We start from the raw sequence: 17664 nt of genomic DNA, 5'->3' as shown, positions 1-17664 counted from the left end.
GGACAAGAATGGTGATCCCTGACTCAAACCAATGCAACTTTTTTCTGCACAAGATGTTATTGAAGGACCTCAGACAGAAGCCATAGCATGGAGTCTTTGGTACAAAAGGTACATGACAATTCACTGTAAAGGAGTGGCTAAAAAGACACTTGCAGAAACAAGCATCAGAAGACATCAAGTGAACAACGTAAGCTACTACATGAGATTCCTCTCTGCACCTTTCAATACTGCTTGTTGAAAGTTCAACGAAAGGCAGGTTGTCTGGGATCAAATGGTCAAGCAAGTCCACCAGGACAATTCACTAATTGCATTTCTCCAACATTTGCTTTACTTAGCTGTGTCCACTGGAATTAGCCCACAGGTTGCTGACCTCATTCTTGACACAAAGTGTAGGATGTCAGAAGCCACATCACTGCATACTTTGTTTAAGGTCAATTAGAATACCTGTGGTATGTCAAGTGTTTTTCAAAACCTGAGCTATGACTCTCATTCCCCCACAGCAATCAGTCTAAATCAGGTTTCAAGAAAATAAGTACAAAAAAGAAATAAGAGGAAAAAAAGGAAATCCATATCAAGACAAACAGGTTTTTTTTTATCAGCATCATGTTTTTTGCCTACTAGCACTTCTCGAAAACTCAAAGCTAATCCCTTCTTTAAAGTGATTAGATAATCTAAATTATAATTAATTCAGTTATGTTTCTACCTGTATGTAAATACTCTGGTCTCAATTCCATCTACTGTAGTAACATCCAGACAGTTTTTGCTCACAAGGAATCACAATCTGGAATCAAGATGAGATTGACGCAATTTCTGCATAAATCATCATTCTTCATCAATTTTCATGTCATGGTTTACAGTAAAAATGAACAAAATATTTGTACGTCAGCAAAGACAGCAATACTAATTCCATAGACAACCCTCACTAGATAGGTGACCGCCTAGAATTGTGATAATATCATCATACCCTGGCAAATGCTGGGGAAGTATATGCAACAGTTTATACGAAGTCTACAACTCAAAATGATGCATTTTTCATATTTCAAATCTAAACACAGCAGAAGAAACAGGGAACAGCTGGTCAAAAGAACTGTGAGTAAAACACACAGAGAGGGGAAAAAGAAGCGCTATACCAACAGGCTGCAGAAGCTCAGGTACTACTAGAATCACTGACACTAATGAGAACAGAAAAGCTGAGCAAGGACAGTTCACTTGCCCCTGTCAAATCAACATCTCAGTCACAGCCACAAACCGTGAACACAGAGCATGATACATTAGAGTGAATGTTTCAAGCAAGCACCACAGCATTCATCTCACTCCAGCTTTAAGAGCACTCCATACACCCAAGGCAAAAATCTCACTACCGGATAAGGAAGGAAACTACAAGTTAGGGAACACCTTAGGAAAATTTGTGAACAGGCTTAAGCTTGAGAAAAACCTGAATCTACGAAAAGACCAGGATTGAACTCCAAAGTAGCTGCTACTCCTACAATAAAGGAAGAGCTCATAAAACACTGAACTTTTATCAGAGTGTAACAGTGCACAAACATCACATGTCAATTAGATTACACTTAGCCTAGCACACTGCCAACTGTGTGCTAATCTAAGGTCAAACCTCCTACATCAAATGTGCTCAGAAAGGCACTCTGGCAGTATCTTACTGAAAAGCTCAACTCAATTTGACAGACTTCAACTGGTTAAGCCTGAATTCAGATATATCATTTTTCTTAGCAAAGCCTATTTCAAGCTGTACCTAAAAGATTGGATGATTCTTGCACCTTGTAGCTATTAGCTCTTGTAAGCATCCTAAAATGCATTACTTGCACAGAGCAGGAATATACTAGATATGTGCTATATATGGAAGAACATACCATCACCATTTGCCATGTACACAAAAAGACAAGAGGGCAATAAAAAAAGGAGAGATTATTTTTCAAGCGCAGGTAGGGAAAAAATAACCTGTCATTGTCAATGCTCATGTTGATTACAGCAAGCAGCAAAAGGGAAATCAACCCGAGACACAGTTTACAACTACAGGTACTACGCCTACCTAAAGACATGACGTAGGTTCCAGCTAGGGCCTCTTTTTGGATCAGCCTTTGACAGTTATCATTTTGCCTACCTAGGAGATACTCACCAAGCAGCCCTCTCCAAGACTAAATTAATGGCTCTTCAGGTGAGAATCAGAGGAGTATCCTAAAACATAGTCACAAGTGTTTGAAGTGTTTCTTCAATTCAAGCAACTGAGCTAAATCAGGAACAGACACTGCCTTATTCTCCCTGCAGGGTTCCTACCTGCAAAGAGATTTTCCATTAAAAAAAGGTAAGGAAGGCTAGAATAAGTAGGGCAACAAGACTTCTCACTTGGAAATTTCACAGATTCACCAGTGGCTCTGAATATATAGTCTGAAAATACTTCTTCCCCAGACCATACCCTTAAAGGGAAAAAAATCTCAACAAAATGACTTTACAGTAACTGATTGAAAAGACTTAAACTCAACTGCTCATCTCTTGTTCTCCCCAGTATATTACAACTCATGTCTCTCACTTCCTGGCTTCAGAGGAGAGCTCAGCATTCATTTCTGCAGACAACAATCACACTGCCAAATAGATTTATTTTCTTGTACTTGCTAGGGTGTTCCCAGCTCTCACTCTGTGCCAAAACTTCCATTTTTACTGCCGACTTCCACAGTGAGTTTCAGGCACTTCCGGAATTAAATCCAATAAAGATAAGACAGAAAATAAAACAAGACTTGGATAAATATCAACACCAGGGACAGCTGTACAGGGCGCATTCATTCTTTCCATCACAGTGAAAATTCTCTCCAGCTCGAAGTAGCTATAGAATCATGGAATTCTGTTTGTCATGAGATGTAGGCTCAACTTGGCCCCTAGCAAACAGGCCTTGTCTAGAACCAGCACTTCTGAGAAACAGAAGACTGTTCACAAAGGTCCTGATGTCATACATTAAATTTTCTGTTTATTTTTGTTTAAGTGTTTACTTGAGTTTTGAAAACAATTCCTGGCATAAAGGAACAATAAACTCGACAGAATCCCTAAATCTAAGCTTCTATTAACCCTGTGAAAATTCAACAGTTATAAACCTTATTTAAAACTGGAATATGTTATAACGTCATCTCCCTAACTTTACACAGTAAAAACACAAGCAGAGGTGTACTTCTAAATAGAAATCCATATCCATCTTTATCTGATCTCATCAAGGTTATCCTCTTCAGCACAAAGTGCAAAGCGTGCTATTTCTGTGGCAGCAACAAAGGACAATATAAATGAACAAAACATTATATCAATACTTAAAAGAGAACTTTAAACTATTTTGGTACCCGTTACCACCTGAAAGGTAACAAATAAACCACAACTGTAGAAACACATAGCCTAGTCATAATCAAACTATCAAAGAACTGAGCTTATTTTTTAAAAAACATACATGTTAGCAGAAAGGTACCAAAGTGACTGACACTGTAAATAACATGTTTAATAATATACCAATTCTCAATTTTAGAAGTACCGCTTTGCTTTGATATACTATTTATGTGTTTAGATTTGTGCATACAAACACACTAATGTTACATAACTACAGCATATTTGTGGGTGTATGTATGACACAAGCATGTGCACACATACATCCCTAAAAATCATCAAGGCTTTTCAGCATTGCATACCACTGAGAAAGTTGAGAAGGGACGGAAGGGAATTCACAATTCCCTAATACATTGTCCAGGGCAATGAGCACACTCAAGGTCAAAGACCTCCTCCTTCTCTTCCTTCCTCCCTCTACTATTATCATTGATTTAGTGGCTGACAGCTTTAGCTGTAAATTTAAGACCTCGACAACATGCACTGAGCATTTAAAATATATCCTCCTTACAGTTACTGCAACCTCAGCATCGTTCATCAACTCCAGTTACAACAGAATGCTCACTCGGTTGCTCATACTGAATTATATATTTACAGACAGATTAATAATGCAATATATCAAACATCTGAAGTAATTCTATCCATGGACTAGCAGCAGAAGGGTACAGAGAAAATACTCAGTGGAAAAGTTTGAAATAGAATATACCAGTATAATAGCTGGTAGTAGTGGCATTACCCCACCATTTTATTTTGGAGGGGCAGGGCAGGACTTGTACACAGTTAACAGAAGAAACACCACAAAATCGCTGCTTTTTACAAGCTATTTATCTAAACATATTTAGAATTAAGCATTGTGCTAAATCTTTTATTATGTACCTGAATGATGTACAGCATTCACTCAGTGCTACACAATTTAAATCTACACTAGAATTCTTACCCATGAACATGAGTTTAACTGACCTCCTTTTCCAACCTTCCACATCACTCTTACAGAAATGCTCCCTTATAGGGAAGAGTCCTTATATTATATTCTATTTTATTTGCTTATGCAACTCAAATCTTTTCCTTCTTACATGTACTTTCTGCAACAACTAGGCAAGACAGGAGTGAAATATTGGCTTATGTAACACTTTCCCAGCCTACTACAACCTGATCCCACACCACTATTGCCCAATGCACTCCATATTTAGTATTAAAACATCAAATAGATTTTTTCACAGTTCCATTTACATCCTCTTTTCATGGTATAAAACATACACTTCATTCAAAATGAGGGTGAAGAAAGCACCAAAGTACTGAAATTGAATATGGAAAATCACCAAGCAGACAGCTATTAAAACCAGGAATCTAACCAGCTTTGGCAGGAATCTCAGTCTTATTGCAGTTTCCTACTTGCTTACCATGTGCTGTGTCCCAGTTATTTACTGCAGTGCTGTTTCTTGTGGAAAGGGTACTAAAACAGTTGCTTTAAGTGCAACTTCAAAGTTTAAGTAAAACTTAACAAAACCTGAAAGAAACTCCCTGTTTAGGGTTTAGGACACCATGCAGGGAAGAAGACTTGGATGTTGCCGTTGATTTGCCTAGATCATCTTCCCCCCAAGAGACTCTGCTTCCCCACCTATTCCTTGAAAAGACCAGTGTTCTTCTCAAAGAACTGCTAAGCAATATACGCCAGAATAACATTCCAGGTAGATTTTCAGATTCATTCTATATTGACAAGTGAGCCACCCTATCAAAGCTGTATAAGGGCAAATTTTCTTTAACATGAAGTTTCTCGTGTCTTAATATCTGAACTATTTGATGCAGAACCACCGAATCATGACAGCCAGGCGAAAGCCAGCTTCCTTGGCTAATCTGTCTTACTAAATTCCTAGTAAACACATGCCATTAATTCTCAAAAAGTCTTCTAATGAGTGGGACCTCTGCAAAGACAATCACGTAACATTTAAAACCAACTGAAAGAATTTTCATAAATTCTAGCTTTTGTTTTCCTTCCAGTGTATGCATGAAAAGGGCTTGAAGCATTCCTTACTATTCATATTCTTCACTGGCACTGATTCCACTAGTGATATGGTTACCTTCTGCTACTACAGGCTATCGTTCCATCAGTTAACAAGATGCCACATGAAAAGGTCACTGGAGTGACCTCTTCTTGAGTGCAAGTTTAATTCTCCAACCATCCACTTACCTATACAACAGCCAGCAGCACTAACATGCTGCTGACAGAAAGGAGAGAAATCGTTGTGGACTCCGTGATTCATCCCTGCATCAGGCCAGTATGAATTAATTCAAAATGTTTCCTGGGGAAATTATCCTTTCACAGTTAAGAAACCAGGAATATTCCCAGAAGCACCTGTTTCCTTTGATTAGTAGTTGTCATCAATCCAGTTCAATCAGTTGAACAGCCATACTACTGAATCAGTCTAACTGCACAAAAGATGATACTTTTTATAAAATCTCTAAAATCAAAAGCTAATGAAGACCTTTAGCCAAGCTATTTGATACCACAAATGGTAACAGTGATCTGAGAGCAGCATCAGTGAGATGAGGAAAACAAAGACATTGCAAAAGAGGACTTAATGCAGTGTGAAGCCTTAAAAATACAATACTTACAAGGTTCTTCCTGAGAGGCTTGATTATAAGAATGCTTTATAAATATTTAGCTCTAACTGTATAACAAGAAGAACAAAACAGTGTTGCTAACCATCTAACCTTCTAAAGATTTGCACCTATTATGAAATGCGTATCCTAAATAACTACTTTTTAGTGATTTTATTTCATTTAACCTTGTCCTTAGACATATCTGATATAAACTGACATGCTGCTTTAATTATAGGATGCTTTGAAAGTTCACTAAAGACATTTTTCAAGCATGGCGAATAGCAGGACAAAATTCCATTAGTGACCTTTTAGTATTACAAGCACCATTTCCAGATGAGCAGTCAAAGCCAGAGACACATTTAGAACAGTAATGTGTACAAGGTCAAAATAACTTCAACAAATTAAGAATGTGGAGCAAGATTTATCACCATTTTGCCCGAAGTGTTGCCACTTTGAGGCATTCTCTTCTCAAAGCATTATGGTATAGAAATGGTAATGTATTTGTGAAGTTTTTCCAGTAATGATTTTTCATTGTTCTTTTTGCCGTCTCTCCTACATGTATTAAGATGAAACAAAGTCAAGTCATCTTCTCAGCTATTTGTTCTCATACCAATGAAAGGCATGGCCCTTTTTCCTGAGGCTTAGAGAACTCGTTTATTATGGGATCATATTCTCCAGTCTCCCTGGAAACCATTTAAAAATAGTCAATTGCAATTAAGAGCCAGATTAACCTGGCCATTACAGCTATGTTTACTTGGAGCTTCAATATTCATGCATCACATGTATTTTTCAGCTTAATTTCTCCTCTCACATAGCCCCAGTGTATACATTTTAGGCATGCTCTAAAGAAAATATTACACTAATCTACGCAGGCAGCAGACAGAAGTTTTTAATTACTGTAGGAGGTTTTGTGTCATTATATGTGTAACAAAGAAGATCAAACAAATCCTTACCTCAAAATTAAACTTCATTTAATAAGAATTAAGCTTGTCTGAAAGTACTGCTTGACCATGTGGAACGCTTCCAGTAACCAGGTCTGTAATGCAAGATACAAACAAGTTACTTTCTTACAGTCCATTAATTCCTAGTTTTAAAGTACCTTCTATCAACACACTGGAAAGGAAGCAATTCAGAAAGTGGTAAGCTCCATTTTCTCTTTGGGAGTCAGCATTTGCATTGCCAAGAAGAAAAGGTTTAAGTTCAAGAAAAAATTCAATCCAGGCTTCCAAATTACTCACAGTTAAAAGCTCATAATAAATGAACTAAACTTTTATACAGGTCTAGTCAAGAACAAACCACTTGCAGCACAAATCCAGGTATTAATATAAATTAAACAATCACATTGACCTTGCAAAGGTCTTTATTTTGAAATTAACTGTGCTTTTCTACAGTTACGTCTCTGCATGGAATAACTTAGTAGAAAATGGTGCAGCACAAGCCTCTCCAGACAGTTTCCCTTCACAGTGAACCCCCTGATGAGAGTATGATTGCAGAAAAGTAAAAATGGAATTAGCAAGTTTGTTTTTTAAAGATGACAAACTTTATTTCAAGGTTTTGGTTGTTTTGAGGAGGTGGACTTGTTCATTGGGTGGGTTTAGGCTCTGTATTTTACAACTGGTTTTCTTATTTTCCATAGGATTCTTAGGACCATTTCTTAGGTTTTAATTTAAACAAAAGCTAGTATAGTGTACAGGTTTAGTACTCAGCTCATGGGGATGGGAAAATCAGTTTGAACACTGAAAAGACTGCAATTTCTCAATTCCTCCCCCAGCCCCCACAGTGCTGTGAAATAAACACCACCTTTTTGTCAAGTATTTCAAAGTTTACAAGACTGATCACTTTTTTCTGGCACATTAATATGTTTGGAGAAAAAGAAGATGGCCAAGATCCTGCTGCTAGCTAAGGCCTGTGTATGTTCTGTGTGTGCAGACTAGTTATGGAAGGCTTTTATCTCACTTTTGGATCTCTTGGAGCACTCTCTTACTGCAACCATAAAATTCAAGTTCTCATCGCCAAAAGCCACCCAAATTTGAAACTAGTTTTTGTAACAATCTAGAAGACCAGGAAGTTAAAGAATAAAGTTACACAAGTACAAAGCTACATAGCAGGGAATGCCTCTTGGAGAAAAGCCTACAGCAACAACAGAATTCCTGCACTTTTTAACCAACCAAAGCTGGCAAAAACATTTCCAATAGAATCAGTTCATCATAGGATGTTATTTCTTGTTGGTCAGAAAAGCTATTGTTTTTTTTCTTTCATTGGGCTTCTAACCAACATCAGCTCTCTGCCAACACAACTATTAACTGCAGGTTAACAGATTTACTGCAGCCTAGAGTAAATGCAGTTTGCATTAGGACAATCATTTTAGCATCTAATGGATCATCTGCACCTCCATTAAAATCAGCATTCTAGTAGGTAGTTACTTGGAAATTTAGACCCTTAATTAACACTCATTAAGCTTTTCAACACCTCCCAAGTCTCCAGTAATGCATAAAGAATGTACAATTAAATGTAATGAAAAGGCGTGCCACCAGCCTGCACCTTGTGGATTTTCTGCTAAAAATCTAAGGTGAGGATAAAAGCAAATTCAGTGTACAGAACATCAGCATATCTAATGCATTCCCTTGAGCAGCCATACCAGTGTATAAGGGATTTATCCGTCATGCAAGTATTTGTATTACAGTAACATGCCAAAATCCTGTTCAGTACAGCCCATAAATTCATCAGCTACCCTATTTTCTGGAAGCCACTACTCACTGCTTCATACTTGCACATGTTTTAACTTTTTAAGATTTGTTTCAGATGCAATTGTGAAGTATTTGGATTCACAACTCAAATTCAATTCAAATTGATACATTTGTGAAGTATTTCTAGTTGTATTCACTTGAAACACTGATACCTTTCTTCCTTTTCAGTCCTTTGTTAACAACCACACCAGAAACCCTTTCGAACCCCCAAATTCTGAGAGCACCAAGTACTGCTGGAGCTAGAAGCATCTTCACCTCTACTCAGAGCTTTCACCAGTTGAGGCTGACACTTACCAGGCTTGTATCAAAAGTGAATGTCTGAAAAACATACCACATTCTAGGGAACAAAAACCCAATGTAGCAGAGAATGAAGTGACCATCCCAGTATTGCTTCCTTCTAGTTACACCTGACAAAGGTCTCCAAATAAGTTTTCCAATTCAACACATGTTGCTCATTTACTGTCACTATGATTTAAATGAGTGGGAAACTGCTCTGAAATCTGCTGTTGATGCACTTCTGTAACAGAGCTGTTGCTTAAAAAAAAGAATAAAAATAAAAATCAGCTTGTTTTCAAGCTGTAAACCAAATATGGTGAAATAGAAATTAATTTTTCTGTAGTTTATCAGGAGGGTCTATCTACTCAAGTTAATCAGAGATGTGACTGGAAATGAAGCAGGTGAGGGAACAGCTCTCATTAACATTTTACATCAAGGAATGCAACAGAACAATGCATTTGCATACACCACCAGAGCAACCTGATGAGTAGAATACCATGTTTCAAAATTCAAACTTCATTTAAAAAGTAGATTTTCAGTTATATGAGTATTTAACAGTGGAAAAATTAACATAGCCTGTGGATTCAGAGAAAAACAAAAACTTATACTATGTTATAAGACTACCTTGAACAAATGCAACTGTGGAAAGAACGATCCTTTTTCAAGTGGGTTAGTTACTGCTGAAGTAGCCACATATTTTTTTTACTTACCAATTGGGGCTAAAAGAGAACCTAAAAACTGCTCATCACTGTTTGTTTGTTCTATTGTCCTCACTTCCTGGAATGCAGTCAGAACTAGAACTCGACTGCCCTAAAGCTCAGTCAGCAAATCAGAGCCCTGAATCCTGGATTTGTTTACAGCATGAGCCTCCTTGCTAATACCCTGAACGTATTGTGAAGTGGGAACAATGAGTGCATAAAGCCCCTAATTCTGGAAGTTTACACAAAATTCAACAGGGCTTTCTGAAAATCTGGAGTATTTTTTAACATAAGCGTCCTCCCTCCCCCCCCTTTTTTTTTTTTTAGCTGCAGCTACATTTCTCTGAAGTGGTTTTGGTACAAATGCTAGCGATGTTTTGGGTTCCCCCCCCCTTACTGTTGTTAGCCAAGCACTGCTGTAAAAAAAGGAAAAGTTATTCAATTATGAGGCTAAAGCCACCATTGTTCCTGCAGCCAGGTTGCAACTACTGATTTTTCCAGTTTTAGGCATGGCACTACCTGGAAACCAGCAAGCTTTTCTAGCTGCAGGAGACCAACAGAAGAACAGTGCATATAAACCCAGAAATTCTGCATTTAGTTCCATCACATCTAACTTGCTCAACCATACAAAACAGCTGCACACTTTATCAGTATCCTTACTACTTTTGAAGGATTAAGAAGGAAACAAAGGGGGGAAAATGACCAATAAGCACCCTTTACCCCATAATGGCTACTGCAGGTAAATCAGTTTTTCATAGAATGAAATGAAACACCAAATTTTACAATTTTAATTAACTTTTTTTTTTTAATCCAGCAAAGTATTACAGGAGACATTCATGATAGCAAGAAATTCATTTAAGAAAGCAGAACCGATACTCATCATCATCTCTTGCCCTTCCAACCCACTAGACACATAAAACCTACCATTAATACTCTAAGTTTGAGAAACTTCTTCTATCAGATGTTAATACAGATTGTCCCACTCTCCCTAGCTTAGGGGCCACTAAGCTTGTCTCCACTCCAAACCTGCCAACACTTCGGGGTCTTTTTGCCTGACATCTTTGACTTCAACCAGATTAACTGTTCAAAATTACCCATCCAACCTGCTCTTTACTGATAATAACCAGCAACATACACAACATAATCTACTGCTGTGTCAGATACTTCATAAGTAATCAGAATTCACCTACTCAACAAGGTATTCAGCCTGTAGGCCAATTTGACTATCCCCCAGGTGAAACAACACTCTCAAATACAATTCTCCCCTTAAACTTCACAACTTTGAAGGAATAATGTTTAGTTCCTAGTGTATGAACATGGTGCTTCATTGTGAGCCTAAGCATTCAAGCTAGACTTTTTTCCTCTGTACCTGACAGATGGCAGCAGCTCAGCCCTACAGCTGTCTGCCAAGACTCAGCTTTCAACCTCTAAGGACTACTGCTTCACTCTGTTAGATCTTAACAATGTTTTTCAGCTTTTCTTTGCCAATCTTTACAGCATCCTGCACATATGTGATGATAGTTTTGAGGAGGACTGAAAAGGCACAAGTAAATTCTGCAACACAAGAGAAAAACATGGCATTAATTTTTTCTCTGACTGTTATTAACTCCTGTGTTTTCATTAACTTGAAGTTTTGGTCAGGCAAATACTACTTTGCTCCTGTCCAGGGCTCTTCAAGAGCAGTAGAATGTTTTTTGTAATGGAGAGTTATTACTGAAACTTTATTCTAAACTCTTCTTATATATTATAATATCACATTCTTGTATCACCCCTGCCAAATGAATCTGCTTATCACTTAATATTTTGAGCTTCCTCTCTTAAGCTACAAAAAAAGGTTCTAATTTTGTTGTCTAGTAGAAAGACAAAATCTTGTTTCATGTAGATTGTTATTCCTTTTAAGGTAGGCAAAGAAAGTTAGCTAAAAGTTAATTGGTAACTTCTCTCAGTTTTTATTACTATTATTACTATAGAAATAGCTGCAGCAAATACCACATTCAGTCATGCTTGGTAAGTTGTTTGAAACATGTCTGCCCAGAACAATATGTAATCCTGGCATAAAATGACAATGCCTTACCTTTGATGACAGAAAGTAAGTTTGACTGATTCACAAGGGGGATTGGAAGCCCAAGACAGTTACGCTTTACTGCCCCTCTAAGAAACCACATACTAGAAAGGTGCCACCTGTCAAATACACTTACTCTTCTGTCATGATGTGAATGACAATCCCCCCCCTGAGTACTACTACAGGAAGCATCCAGAAAATGACAAATATGAACCACTATTAAGTATGCCAGACTTGCAATGTCTGCAAGGAGTTAACTACAGCAATCATCAATGGTTCTTCATTTATAATAAAATCTCTGGGTCTAGATTTGAGCAGAGAATATAGTCATTTTACAAGACAGCTAAACACATAATTTTCAACCATGTGATACAACACATAGTAATTGAAAATGACAAGTAATGATATGAAATAACAGGTATTCAAAAATGAGTACATGACACTTTCCTCAGCAGGGTACCATTCACACTAACTGTAATTTCTGGACTTTTTACGATTTTGGAATCTACACTAGCATTATCCTTTATTTCCAACCAGACAATCTGTAAACAGTTTAACAAATGTAAACAAGACATTAAGCCAATTCTTCATGAGAACAGAAACTATCTTAGAACAGCTGCAGTTCTCCGCTGCATAATAACACCTGAGCAGTGAACAAAACTCCATAGTATCACAAAAGAATTCCTTCAGCATTAGGACCATCTTCTTCCCCTGCTATGATGCTATGCACTCATAATACCCAAATACATACTTGCACTCAGGTCAAAATTAATCTGATTTCTCATCTGTTTATGTGACATACATTACAGCATCAATAATTTAGCAATCCATTGCAAAGATTCACTGTTTCAGTGGAAGCTATTAAACCTCAGCAGTTCCATGGCAACATAAATAAACAATAGTATATTTGCATGATCTTTATGAAAAAGTGTGAATTCAGCTGTCATTACTAAATACAATTAAAAACATAAAAAAAAGAAAAGGAAGTCATGAATCACTCAGGACTCAAGCACTTCTCCTAAATAGGCTTCTTTTTTACTGCATGTTCACATTTTCTTTCAAGCTATTAATCCAAGAAAGGTATATCAATAGAACACTGCCCCGCTCCTGATCCCTAGTCAAGCATATTTAATCTTCGTTTTCACCAGGAAAAAAAAACAAAAAACCACCACAATAAGGCTGGGCTTGCAGTTGGATCAAAACAGAATTTACAGCATAATGCAATTCAGGAAATATCTGAAGTCTTTGGCAATTAAAAATGACTGCCCATCACAATGCTTACCATTTCTGTTTCTTCTTAGAAAGTTAAAGAAAAGACATTAACATTCTAACCAGCTTGCCTATGTGCTTGGTAGACTTTAACCCCAGATCCAGACCTTATATTAAAATCCCCACAAGAATGGTAACAAAGGTGGCTCGTTCCAAGTACTGACAGTTAAGCTAACTGAAAGAAAAGATTACTGCATTGCCAATATTAATTTCAATGTCACTTTTGTAAGATACTACAAGGTTATAACCAAATTATGAAGTTTTCTAATGTGAACACTTCCATCTTGAAGGATGACATGAAATTCATATACATTTTGGCTAAGCATCTGCAAATGAAGTCATTAGCAATGAGAGTGCTAGTTTTAGGGGTTGCGATTCCACGTCCAGGGTGTGTGTATCAGCTGAATAATCAATAAAAGTAACTTTTCAATGGACAGGTAAAAGAGATAAACACAAGCAAAACACCACAAGATTTTTGTCGTTGGCACAATTTCTTCACAGTATGTTACCAAGACAGGACACCTGCCATTCTAATGGTGTAATTCTCAAGCTGTCTATATTTAGCATAAAAATTTGCCAGCTAAATCTGTTCACAGCAGAACTACGGTCCATTTACACTGTGGTAGACAAAGCAGACAATTTACTCCTGTGGCATGACTAATAGGACGTGTGCCAGCTTTCCAAATATATTCCTCGAAAGCTGGGCTGCTCTATATTTGCACCCAAAGGGTCAGTATAGTAACGGTACAGACTCCAGATACAAAGTGTTAAAAATCCACTTTCAACAGAAATATAACTTGGATTTTTATTTTTATAGCATCACCACTGTTTTACCAGACTGAAGAAATGTTCTTTTAAAGAGCAGTGGTTTATAAAATTTCCTTCTCTTCAGACCTGACAGTAACAAACATTCCAAACCACAAATATACTGAATATCTGAGGTTCACATTAGCATATATTCTTATTCTGTTTGGAAAGAGAAATTGCTTTGAACTCAAACCAGAATGATGCAAACTCAACAAATCCAGTGTGTCTTTTTATTAGTATGCCAACAAACCTTAGAGGTACCATCTTGTCCAGTCTGTGTGCATTACAGAAAATCTCAGACCTTCTCAGAATGAAAGCTGGTTATCAAAGAAAATGCAACTGCACTGAGATGCAAAGATAAATGTTTCAGGGCCGACACTACTACATACACACACCCCCTATGTGCCTGTAAGATATTACTTCCGATATGCAAACACACACAGAGCTCCTTACAGAGCTTGTAATAGCTTTAGCTATGTCTTCACACTATACCCCACCACACAGGCTCAGCACACCCAGCATTTCCAATACAGTCAAGGCTAGAAGTTTCCAACAAGAGGAAGTCTATTGCACCTGAGGCAAACCCCAGCCTGAAAAACCCAGTCAGCAGTTAGGAAAACACACAACTCTAGAACACCTTGCTTAAACCCCAAGGGGAACGTGGAGAAAATCCAGAGAAACCTTCCTGGGGTAGGCAAGTCTTTAAAAGTAGTCACCAGAAAGTGTACCTACTGTTTCTCCTACTTCAAAAGTTTCAGGTTGATTTGCCAATGATTGTAACTTCTTACTTTGAAAAGCTCATATTATAAACCAGAGAGATAAAGTCTCACTGTATTTTGCGTCTTAGTGCAGTGTAAGAATACTCCAATCTCTATTCACATGACAGATATTTCTAGAAAAAAAAGTCAGACACAACTTTGATTTCTTCTTACTAGAATACTGTAGTCATGTAAATATGTTGTGTTTAGGAAATTTCACAGTTAAAATTCCACAAACATCATTTTAGCTATCACTCAGCTGTTAAACAGCATGTATTTCTGAAGAGCCAGTAGTACACAGACCTATGCTGCCAGACTGAGAGCGCTGAAGGAGGGAAGAACATGGAGTCATTGACATGAAGTCAAGTGCTTCATTTCGCAGTACTGCAAAAAATATAGCAAGATATACCAAGCTGCTAACAAAATCCACAGACGTGCTCCAATTCATGACTCCAAAATTGGTTCATTTTAATTTCTCTATTCCATTCTTGCACTCCATAAAGCTATTCTTAAAATCTCAATTCCTTCATAAAAAATAAAACCTGATACAGCATGCCTGATCTTCAGACTTCAGACAGCTTGAGATTCAATTTTCCTCCTCAAAAAAAATAGGTATCCTAGCCTGCATCAAAAGGAGCGTGACCAGCAGGTCGAAGGAGGTGATCCTGCCCCTCTACTCTGCTCTTGTGAGACCTCACCTGGAGCACTGTGTGCAATTCTGGTGTCCTCAACATAAAAAGGACATGGAACTGTTGGAACAAGTCCAGAGGAGGCCCACAAGGATGTTCAGGGGACTGGAGCACCTCCTGTATGAAGATAGGCTGAGAAAGTTGGGGCTGTTCAGCCTGGAGAAGAGAAGGCTGCGTGGAGACCTCATAGCAGCCTTCCAGCGTCTGAAGGGGGCCTATAGGGATGCTGGGGAGGGACTCTTCATTAGGGACTGCAGTGATAGGACAAGGGGTAACGGGTTCAAACAGGGGAAGTTTAGATTGGATATAAGGAGGAAATTCTTTCCTGTTAGGGTGGTGAGGCACTGGAATGGGTTGCCCAGGGAGGTTGTGAATGTTCCATCCCTGGCGGCGTTCAAAGCCAGGTTGGGCAAAGCCTTGGGTGACATGGTTTAGTGTGCGGTGTCCCTACCCATGGCAGGGGGTTTGGAACTAGATAATCTTAAGGTCCTTTCCAACCCTAACTATTCTATGATTCTATATTTATCCCAGTGAAAGGTCATTAATGTATAAAAACATCTTGAAATTATTCTTAAAATTTGCTTTCAAACTACAGAAATTAGAAGTGTCTTCTGACAGACCACACAAGCAGAGGGCTGTCCAGGCCAATCAGGTGTCAAAATACAGCTCTGGAACCAAGTTACAACTTTCTCAGTATGTTTACCATTAAGCTCTATAACTTAGAGTACATTTTAACACCAATTGTTTGGTGTTAAATAATTTATGTTTTTATAAAAATTTAAGAATTGTTTTAACTACTTAAAAGTCTTGGAATTGAAAGTATTTCCCTTATTAAAAGAGTCTGATTTTCAAAATTCAGTGGTGAATACAGTTGTCTTGCTATTTCTTCCTAAAAAAACAGGTTTTGGAAGCAACGTTATCTACTTTTGGAGATCAAGCTACCCCAAATAACTAGGGGGCACACTATGATACCATTTATTGTTCAAGTTTCACATCACTTCAGAATTGGTAAAGCTAGTATCTCAGTAAGTCCCCACACTTTTTTCTGCTACACAAACTATATGGGTGTTCCCTATCTCAGTATTACATGCCTTTTCCCTCTACATTTGTCTAACCACATACAGAAATGAAGCTCAAATTTTCACTCACAGGAAATAATTTCCTTAAATTAATTTTCAAGTACATAATGTTTATTCATCTCACTAGAATAAACTTGTTTTATTCTGCTACTACCTCAGTAATGAAAAAAGTAAACCCAAACCTGATTTCTGGAAACAGGAAGTGCTAATTCAACCAGTGTGCATGCTTTAAATATCTGTCAAAGACTCCAAATGGTGATAATGAGCAGCGGTGTCGCACGGACATCTACCATCAGTGTCTCTCCTTGAGAGTGTAGAACTTAAGATCAAAACCAGCTAGCATCAAAAATTACTCAGAGTGAATGTGGTTGCCTAGAACCAACAACTGTTCTAGTTCTCTCCAAAGGAAGAAACAAACTCCTCAGAACAGATTACCATTAATAAAGTTTTGTAAGAATTTTCAAGGCAGTACTTTTTCAGGTTTTTATATGCTTAAAGCTCATCTTCCCAGCACAATGACTCGGTAGCAAGCTTCCTATACAGTATTTCAACCTTCGCAATTTAGGATTTTTAGATTACTTTCAATTCACTTCCCTCTCCAATTAACAAACACAAGTGAGTGCAGCTGCACCAAACACATTAAGCAGAAGAGCAACTACCTCTTGCAGGAAGGAACTGTTTCCTTGTGGGAGGTGTAATGTGATTGGAGAAGGCAGGGGAAGAAGGGATGTGAATTTAAAAGGCAGGTTTACTCACCAGAGTTCCTCAGTGATTTAGAATTTAGTCATTCTACAGTGTGCACACATAACTGTACACTATACCAGACATGCATAAAGCATTTCTTTCAGCCTGATTTGTCTTAGAGGACATAAGTTAATATTTCCGAAGGAAAAAAACAAAACAAAACCAGCATGTCTTTAACAATGTAGCTGCCAAATAATTTCTTTCCAATTAAAATATGTTTTGCATTTCATAAGGCCTTTTCACAGACATAGGTCTTGCAGTCCCAAGCACTTCCTGACATTTTAATTGCTTCAAGTCAACAAAAGAACAAAACTGATGCTTCGCAGTGCTCACAGACAGGTTGAACAGCACTGTGTCCTAAGGGAGAACAATGTCTGGAATGGCCATTTAAACAGGGGAAGAAGGAGAGACAATGTTGAAAAACACACACATAAGAAATACACACACTTTGTACTCTTCGTTGACACCAAACATATGAGAAACTCAATCTTCTCCTCACTTCCCCTCTCCCAGAAAAAGGAAATGTCTTCCCTTGACAGGACTAAGCTTTCCAAGCACGTGT

General features: G+C 37.8%; 1 protein-coding gene across 1 annotated transcript in view; it reads right to left on the bottom strand.

Moving 5' to 3' along the window:
* TLN2 (talin 2) overlaps window positions 1–17664 on the bottom strand; it is a 149180-nt gene that overhangs the window by 96415 nt on the left and 35101 nt on the right. The window contains exon 3 of the mRNA XM_061447172.1: window positions 6927–7009. The gene's annotated coding sequence lies outside the window, so the exon portion shown is untranslated. The remainder of the gene's footprint in view (window positions 1–6926; window positions 7010–17664) is intronic.

This window comes from Pezoporus flaviventris, unplaced genomic scaffold, assembly GCF_033815535.1.
Source record: "Pezoporus flaviventris isolate CSIRO_AGI_PZ_B2104156 unplaced genomic scaffold, CSIRO_AGI_Pfla_v1 ptg000006l, whole genome shotgun sequence".
In the NCBI taxonomy this organism is placed as follows: domain Eukaryota; kingdom Metazoa; phylum Chordata; class Aves; order Psittaciformes; family Psittacidae; genus Pezoporus; species Pezoporus flaviventris.
The sequence above is the reverse complement of the archived record's forward strand: the minus strand, read 5'-3'. Positions and strand labels throughout refer to the sequence as shown.